A 10470-nucleotide genomic window follows, 5' to 3' on the forward strand; every position below is an offset into this window, starting at 1 on the left:
GGTTATACGAAAGATTAACAGTGATGGCAATATCAAACAGCACCCTCTGCACATGGTAGTGGGACAGTGGGACAATGCACACAGTAATCCGTTTGGCAATTCTCTGTCACCATCAACTTTGCAAAGAAGTCCGGTTGATCGCTGGGGGGGGTCGCTTTGGCAGAATGTGCGCTGCTGGGAGACAGGGCTGTAGTTGTGTCTAGGCTTATACTAGAGTCAATAAGTTTTCCCAGTTTTCGTAGGTAAAATTAGGTACCTCGGCTTATACTCGGGTCGGCTTATACTCGAGTATATACGGTATATTCTAATAGAAACATAAATAATGGCATTTCAATTGTTCTTTCAGTAATAATGCCCTCTTGGTATAGAATGTTTCTAGTGCATATATTATTGTTGCCACATTAGGCTTGATTTACTTTGTGGAATACACAACTTCATTTTTCTCTCTTGGGCTTAAATTAATGGCAGACTATACATTACTTTACACTGAACAAAATCCATTTGCAGAATCATGTTTCAAGGTCTTATCAACAAATTTACTTTGTGTTCCTGTTAGTAAGGAGAATCTGCACTCTCCATCCGCTTGTTAATTTGCATTTTACATTTGAAAACCTTATATCTCATATATATATATATATATATATATATATATATATATATATATATATATATATATATATATATACACACACACACACACACACACACACACACACACACACACATATATAAGTAAGTCTCACTTGGTGCATTGGTGCACTCGAAAACACATTATTAGCAGCTGCCTGTGTGCCGGTTATAAATTATACCATATTCAATAGCAAAAAACAACTGCACTCACAGGTCTTTTATGCAAAAACACTTTGTCAATGTTTCGGCTCCTATACTGGGGCTGTCTTCAAGAAGTGAAAACTATACACTATACATTCCCTATATATCAGCTTGCGGCCTTGTAACCCATTGCAACATAAAGTACAACTGCATCATACAAAGACCTCCACTCACCCCATATCTTGGCTCTTATTTACCATCTGGAGGCCCAACTAAGTACATCACATAGCAATAGCGTACCACTTGAGAACTGGCTCTGTGCATAGAGGAGTGTTCCGCTAGATGCACACAATTCTGTCCAAGTGTTTTATAGTGTCAAGACATTGCCAATATAATATATATTGCCAATATAAAATATAATATATATATATATATTTGAGAAAGGCCTGGGATCAGGCCGAAACGTCAGTCTGTAACTTCTATAATAAAACATTTATACACTGCACCCAGGCATTTGAATTCTTTATCAAGAGTGCGGGCAACATGGAGGTTGTATTTTATATATATATCTCACTGTACCAATGTAATGTCCCATCCAGGGTCTTTTTAATGAAGACTAGTCACCAAATTTTACCATCTAGGTATTCAGCGCATTGGTATGTAATGTGGTATAGGGTCATTTGTCCATCTCAGCTGGACTACCCTTCCCTCAGGGTGGAAGATTCTCCTGAAAAAAAAACAAAATTTTACTCTGGTCGAATCGAAATGATCAAAAAATGGTGTATTATATCAGTCAATAAAATTCTCCAAAAAGACAAATAGAGAATGTAGCATAAACACTGACATATTTGAAATGATGTTTGTAACCATGTATCGCAGTAATATCCTGTATCTTGTGTAACATGTAACAATAAAATCTATACAACAAACCCTGTAAGCCATTCTTTAGAAAAAAGGGGCCATAGGAAGCGTTTCATTCAGACCTTCCAATAAAAAAATCCACATTGATTCTCTTTTTACCAGTAGCATGTCTCTATTTCCGTGGGGCCGGTACATGGTCAATGATCATATGTCTGAATTGAGGCAACGTGTGTTTCAGTTTTAGCCAATGTTTATACACAGTTTGGTCAGCCTTTCCCATGGCCAAAGCAGTTCTTATTGCTCACCTGTGGTTATTCATAGGCTCTGACAGGTAGTTGAGGCTTTTCCCACATAATATAGTCCACAGGGACACCAGGCCATATACACCACATGATCCGTCATACATGTTACCCAGTGTTCAATTGTAAATTTCAAGCCAGTTCTGGGATGTGTTAAGGTCCCCTGTAGCATACCACTACATGTAAGTCAACTGGCACATTTATAACATCCTTTTTTAAGAGGCCTGTCGAGCCAAGTGCTGCCCCTCCTAAGATCATCTGTCAAATCTTTGACCACCAATAGATCACTCAAATTGTGTCCTCTTCTATTTGTCCTCTTCTATACGCGATCAGTGGTTTCTTTTTTTCTAGAAAAGGTAAGTGAACATCAGAGTTAATGATTTCCCAACTGTTGGTCAATGCTCTTTTTACCTGCAGACTAGCATCTGTCCAGTTAGTAGTAAATATTAAATCCGGTTTAGGTTGTGGTTTTCCTCTAGGTTGTTGAAATAAAATGTCCTGTGTGGTCGATTTGGCTGTTTCCAGCTGTTTATCAACCGTGTAGAATATACCCTGGAGGCAAACTGTTTAGCAAGATTGTAGAGATGTAGTTCTGCTACCACCTGGTCAGTATTGTTCCTAATGACTTTCGAAAATTGAGAGTACAGGACCCCCCGGAACATGTGAGGAGGATGATGGGAATGAGCATGTATGAGGCTATTCCTGTGTGTCACCTTCTTCCCTTGTTTATAGATGGTCACATCTAAATAGTGTATCTGATGTTTGTGAAACTTCATAGTCAGTTTAATACTAAAGTCCAAACTATCCAGAGCTTGGAGAAACTAACCTCTGTCCCTTTCCAAAGTAACAGATCATCTATATAGCGTTTATTATAGAAAAGGATATTGTCTGTCCTGATAGGTAACAACCATTTCGTTTTGTATTGCTCCATAAATAAATTGGCAAAATAGGGGGCCACGTTTGACCCCATAGCATTTCTGGCTATTTGTAAATTGAAAGCATTTTTGAAGATAAAAAAATTGTCTGATAAAATCAAATCAAGTAAGGATACCAGAAATTCTACGGTGGGTGGTTCCCAATGGGTTTTTACAAGTTCCTCTCTGCATGCTGCTATCCCACTTTCATGGGGAATAACAGTATATAGACTGGACACATCCATGGTAACAAGTAGAAAGGTGGAATCATGAGATCCTTCAGAAGTGTCAGTAAGTGTTTTGTGTCCCTCACATAGGAGCCCATTTGTTGTATGAGTGGCTGCAAATGATAATCTATGTCAGTGCTGTCCAACTTCTATGGTACCGAGGGCCGGAATTTTTCTAATCTACATGGTGGAGGGCCGATAACGGAAGCCAGTGTTAGCCACTCCCTGTTTTTAGACCACACCCAGTTTAAACCACACCCATGTTACCGCAAGACCATGTCCACATTAATAGCACACCAAAAAACCAAATGGTTGGTGCTCACTGCAGGGATCAGGACCGGAACTAGGGGTAGGCAGAGTAGGCGGCTGTCTGGGGTGCCATCATTGAGGGGCGCACTTTTAAGGGGATTTTTTTTTGTTTTTGTCAAGCGTTTATTTAATAATTTGTTTCAGTAATCATGGTCACCCAGTTGGGTGGAATTCATCTCCTTCACCTTCTCGCTCTTGCTGGCATGTAATAGCTCCTTCTGTGCGGTGCAGCGCGATGTGCATAGACATGTCAATGACGTCACTGATGTGTTGGGTGACAGAGAGAGGCAGAGAGCTGGCGGCCTGCTTGGTGTGACTCTCGCTGCTCTCAGCCTTGCACAGTTGCACTGAACTGAAGACATTCTTTCTATTACTGTAAAGTGTGAAGCTTCCTGCTGGCACAGCCAGGTACAGATTTGGGGGCCATATGTTTGTTGTTGCTGCTGGGCTGGGTGCTGGCACAGGTACATAAATACTTGGGGGCAATATGATGTGATCAGATTTATTTTTGGTTGCTGCTGGCACAGGTAAAGATTGGGGGCAATATGATGGCTGCTGGAGGGCTGTATGATAATTGGCTGCTGAGCTTGCAGGTACAGGGGGCAGTAATATAAATTAAAAAATGTTTTACACTTTTTATTTAAAAACCATCTTGGTAACATGAGCTGTTTTACTCAGTATCTTTTAATAGAGACCTACATTGTTTGGGGGGTATAGTTTTCCTTTAAAACCACGACTAAACTCACTTTCTTTAAAACCATGAATGTCATGAAATTTATTCAAAAATCCTAATTTAAAAAGGACGAATTAAAAAAAAAAGCTGAACAATGCACTAAAAAATACTAATATCTCTAAAACCTCCAAAAATTTTAGTTTTTCAGACAATTACTAGAGAAAAAGATTTGAAAACCTCTAAAATGTATTGTCCAATAGGATAAGCGCAGCTCCCATTGACTTCTATAGGACCTCGACAACTTTTACCTGGCAGGGCAGGGTATTTACACTTCATTGTTTACTTTCATTGTTTTTACACTTAAGAAATCTCAAAAAAAATTTAGAGCTTTTTATAAATATAGAAAAAACATGTATTTTTTAGAGATTTGTGGAAAAAATAGAAATTATTTATTTAAATTGTGTTAAATTTTATTAAATCATAGCGATTAAAATTCTTCAAAAATTTTATTTTTTTATTAATTTTCAAGTTTGGGCAATCATAAATGGGCCCCTAAGATTTTGACAGTGAGATGTGGGCTCATGTGCTGGCATGCTAAGGGGTATAAAATTGTAGCCCTAGGCGGCCATTCAACTGAGCACTTTTGCCCACTTAGAGCACTTTGCACTTGTGCCTTTTTTTTATGCAAATTGCAGGACACAGTGCAGGGGAGATTTGTATTTAATACTTGCCTTGAGCTTGTGGTAAGTACAGACTCTGAAGCACCTTGCACCCCTAGTAGCTTCTTACTTGTGGCTTTTACAGAGGTGCAAGTAACATTAACTTTTAATATGATATAAACATTGATATTCTAATGTAATATGCAATTGGTCTTTTTACTTTATCGCAACAGTTTGGGGAAGATTCTTTCCTGTTCCAGCACAATAATGCCCAAATACAGAATGTGTATGGGGAAATGAGAGTGAAATAACATGATTGGGCTGTAGAGGGTCCTGCCCAAGGCATCTCTTGCATGAGTTTTGAAGTGATAAACTTCTGGATACTTGGGGCCATATAATGTATATAGAACTGAAACTTTTTTATAACTAAGGGGATTAAAGGGCATGTAAAGTCTAAAGCTGGCCATAGATGTAAAGATTTTTAAAAGATCCAATCGTTATCGTGAGACCACGATTATCTCAAAATGATCGTTTAAATGTACGATGTGTCCATCAACTAAAAAGACCATTTCAGGCGATATTGCATGCAAAACTGAAGAGTAGCTGCCTGCTTGGCCCTGCAAACATAGATAGATTGCACTGGGGCCAATAAAGATTTTTAAACCTGGCGATCAATTTTCTGACAGATGTTGGCGGAAAAATCGTAAGATGTACGATCATTAGAATCGGACTGCACTGAAATCGGTCATACACGAAAGAAGAATCGTCGCATCCATGGGGACCTTAAAATAGAATAAGGCTAGAAATGCTGTATTTTGTATACTAAACATGAACTTACTGCACCACAAGCCTAATAAAACAAATACTTTATGCTTTCAAAGTTGGCTACAGGGGTCACCATCATGCTACTTTGTTAAACATCTTTGCAAGACTAAGACTGTGCACATGCTCAGTGTGGTCTGGGCTGCTTGAGTTCTGCATGGCTGGGAAGTAAGGTTTGGGCTCCCCCTGCTGTTCATAAGAATGTCCAACCGCAATTATGTTGAAGTTTTTTTTTTTGATCTAATAGGTCCGTATTTGGTTGAATCGTTTGAATCGAAGGAATAGTGCATTCGATCGAATTCGATTCAAAGTTTTTCCCAAAAAAAACTTTGATTTGTGAAAGTCCACCAATTGACTCCAAATAGGTTCTAGGAGGTCCCCCATAGGCTAAACCAGCAATTCGGCAGGTTTTAGATGGCAAATGGTCGAAGTCGAATTTTTAAGAGACAGTACATGATAAATTTCGATGTTCGAATTTTTCGAGTTCCTTCGATTCGAATTTGGACTATTCCCTAGTCGAAGTACACAAAAATAGCTTGAAATTCGAATTTTTTCCATTCGAAAATTCACCTCGACCTTTGATAAATCTGCCCCTAACAGTCTCAGTAGAAATACATTCATTTTATAAAAGGGTTTTTCTATGCAATGTACACTGAAACGATTAATCACATTTGAAAGTAATATATCATTCCTCTGTTTAAAAGGCAGTTAAAGCATTTGAAAGAAAAATTGTCTGCTGGTATTCATGTCTAAAGCAATATCAGTCTTACAAACTATTAGCCTGTGTTGCTGTGCACTGTATTTCTGTTCCTATTCTATTACTAGCTCTACTTTCCAGTGTCTGCAACGTATGTATTTGCTTTTATATATAAACAATAAAATAAGGTTACAGTTCAGTAAAATCAAACAACCTATATTAAAGCTTTTTCCTGTTGAATTTTAACTCTGTTCTCTGCTTGCTATAGGAGCCATAGATCTCATTACTGTATGAGATAAGTACTAACAGAATGGGATCTTCTTAATATGACTACTTGACACATCGTTTTTTGAGTAGGCATTACTTCATAAGTTTATTTGTTCTAACTATAACAGACTGTACCATACATAATTCAAATAAAAATTATATATATATATACTGTATATATATATATATATATATATATATATATATATATATATATATACTCATATCACATTTCGAGAAATCTTCCCCTAACTTTTGTGGCAGATATCACTGGTGCAAAGATTACAACTTGATCATTTTTTCTGTACACTTAGGGGCAGATTTATCAAGGGTCGAATTTTGAAGTGCTAAAACTTCGAAATTCGACCATCGAATTGAAAAATTCAACAGTCAAAGTTTTTTTTGTTTAAATTTAGCTGTTTGCGATCGAATTACAGTCATTTGATCGATCGTAGAAATCGCTCTAATCGAACGATTCGAATGATTTAATCGATCGATAAATAGATCAATTTTCAAAAAAAAAACTTTGACTTCTAAAAACTTAGCCAAATGTTGGCTATAGGTTCTAGGAGGTCCCCATAGGCTAACATAGCAATTCAGCAGGTTTAAGGTGGCGAAGTGTCAAAGTCAAAGTTTTTTAAAGAGACAGTACTTTGATTTTCGAATGGTCGAATATTCAAAGTATTTTCAATTCAAATTGAAGTCGAATTTGGCCTATTCGATGGAAGAACTTCCACAAAAAAGTTTTTTAATTTGAAAATTCACTTCGACCTTTGATAAATCTGCCCCTTACTCACACTTCAGTTGTTTTAAGTTCAGACATCAGTGAGAACCTACAGGTGTAACATGCAAAGAAAACACTCAGGTGTTATCACACACTGTACGTTGGACTTCATCCAACATAGATAAGCATAAGCAAGCGCAACAGAATTTGCAGATATGTGATTCTGATATTATACACTATGCGGCCTATTTATTACGCTGTGTAAAATGAAATTCACTGAAAAATGGTGTAAAAAGTTGCATAAAGTAAATGAAGGTGAATTTATCAAGGTGTGTGTAATTTTACACCATGCAAATGCCAGATCTGACACTGCGTCTAAGAAAAAACACAAAAAAATGTATTCCATTTTTACACGGCAAAGCATGGCGATGTATGGTGTATTATCCCGCTGTTGTTTACACAGCATAATAAATAAGCCCCAATATACCCCTTGGGGAAAAGTATGTTTAAATATCACATTAACAATTGTTATCTGACATATTTTTAAAATGCAGGCGTCATGACTTCTAATGAACCACTACAGTAAATTATTGTAACACAAATGTTTTTGCCTACAAAATATTGAAAATATTTTTGCTATTTGTGAGACAAAATAAAAATGAATATTAATGTCATGCTATCCTGAAGTGAATGAAAGGCTATTGGCCTCCAGTTAGACAGTTCATCTATAATAGCAAAATTCTGCCATCTGCAAATTTTTACAGAAACTGCGGCAAAAATATCATGTGAAAAAATTCACCTTGACAAATAAGTCGCCAAGACAAAAATGTAGCAGAGACAAAAAAAATCGTCATAAGAAAAGCCCAATGACTTTAGTGTATTTGGAGTGAGAAAAAGGTTGTGCACATCAAAAAATTGTCGCACGTAACAAAAAAATGTGTTGCCTATTAACTTCAATGCTTTACCTAATTTTCTTTAGCAGTTTTGCCAATTTTCTGGCAAAACAATGCAGATTCGCTCATCACTACTCATACAGCAACAGTTTGTTGCCTGGGAAACACTTCAAATCAAATTTGGTCGAATGTGCTACTCCTTCGATTTTTACGATTCAAATTCACCCGAATACGGAACTATTTGATCGAAAACAGACCTATTTGACCAAAAAAAAAACCTTTGACTTAATTTCGGTTGGTCTTTTTGAATTCGAATTTCGAAGTTTTTTTGATTCGAAATTTGACCCTTTATAAATCTGCCCCCAAGTAACCCGAAAACCTGCCGGGCCACCAGTGCGAATAAAAACATTAGTTACATTTTTACAATGTAAAAATATCTCCATTATTTTGCTATAAATATGGCAATAAAAGGATGAACATCTGTGAGACGAAAACAAGCCACTGCAACAACATGGCATCTACGATAAATTAATACTTCCGCACATATTATGAAACATATTGTTGCTGGGATATTGTTTGAAAAATCTGAAATGCGGAAACCTTAAGAAATGCTTTAAATAAGGGGCCTTCAATTGGCAAGTGAACTTACATATTTCTGCCAAAATGTGGTACTAACACCTCCATTTTTGTAAAAAAAAACATATTTAAGGGGATTCACACAGGCTGATGTGTGCTGGCAATATTTTTTTCTCTCTCGTTTTTGCAAATAATGTTTGGATATTATTTGTAGCAGCTGGTCTACTCCGGAATGTAGGTTAGTCTGAGTGCTGAAAAAAATAGCAGCTGTCAACACTACAGCATGGGTAAGACCAAGTGCTCACAATTTCTCTTTGATTCATAAATCAAAATATATATAGAGCCACAAAATATTAAAGAAAAAAGTCTTTATCAACTTTTAAACCCTAGTGCAGAAGGCAACAAAATATCACATTGACCATCAGGAAAATTAAAAAAAATATGATCAATTAACATGCAGCACCACAACCTAAAGGTCACTCATCCAAGAACCAGAATTGTAGCAGCAATTGGGACAAAACAAGATGAATAAATCATTTGGGTAAATATACCACATGTGTTTTGCATCTAATGTGTTTGAGCTATACCTTAAAGGTAATGGCATAACTAAAAACTTTTAAGCCCCTCAGCAAAATCTTTTTAGGTTTCCCCATCTTTGGCACATTGGCTAAGACCTGTTTTGCACTTGCATATTGAAATTGTTCATCAGTCATTAAATATGCATATTTATAAATATTTATTTATATAAATATGGTTGGGAGCAAAAGATGAATAAACATCATCGATCAGGCTTCACTATAAACAGAGGAGCTGTAGGTATGGCATTACTTCTACGCTTATATCCTAACTGCAGCTGTACTGACAGTTATTGGATAGATAATGAGTTCTGCCGTCAAGATCACAAATACATTCAGGATAAGCTCTTGTGAGCAGGACATAAAAGGCTTGTATAAACTGTTTATATGGTGGCAGCTGCATCCTCTGCTATTATTATCTCTAATAGTATTGTTTCTTCTATAAAAGATGTCATATTCTGTTTTACTGACCAGCTGTATTAGAGATTGTAAGAACAATCCCATAAATAATAAGTTTGTGATGCACAGGAAGCATTTATCAAAGACCTTTCTGAAAATAACTTATAAATAATAAAATCATGGCATCTGTCTTTAACTCTTATAACTCTGATAATGTGCATCCAGATAATAAACAATATATGAAGGATATATATTAAAATACCGTAATGATGGTACCAATGATGCACAATATAAGCTCTGTATAGCTCCTATATTCCAATACAATCTAAAGTAATGGGGAAAATATATTGGTGAATTTATGTCATAAAGCAATGATGCATCTGGGATATTAGAGAGATAGACATGACTTAATAACATGATGCAAAAGTGTCTGTTTTATCTTTAAACAATGATAGTGTGCCAGCGTGGACCTGGTAAAATAATTTTTGATGAAAATGTGTGATGAAATTTTTGGTAGATTGGCTTACAAGTATGGGGTTCTTTATCCAGAAAGCTCCTAATTATGGGAAGGCCATCTCCCATAGACTCCATTTTATCCAAATAATCAAATTTTTATTTTAAATTACTTCCTTTAATAATAAGTCAGCACCTTGTACTTGATCCAAACTAAGATACAGTATAATTAATCCTTATTGGAAGCAAAACTAGCCTATTGAGTTTAATTCATGTTTTATTTATCATTATTTTCTAGTACAGATTTGGGACCTGTTATCCAGAATGCCTGCGGTATGGTATTTTCCAGAT

The sequence above is a fragment of the Xenopus laevis genome, chromosome 2S (assembly GCF_017654675.1).
Source record: "Xenopus laevis strain J_2021 chromosome 2S, Xenopus_laevis_v10.1, whole genome shotgun sequence".
Lineage (NCBI taxonomy): Eukaryota > Metazoa > Chordata > Amphibia > Anura > Pipidae > Xenopus > Xenopus laevis.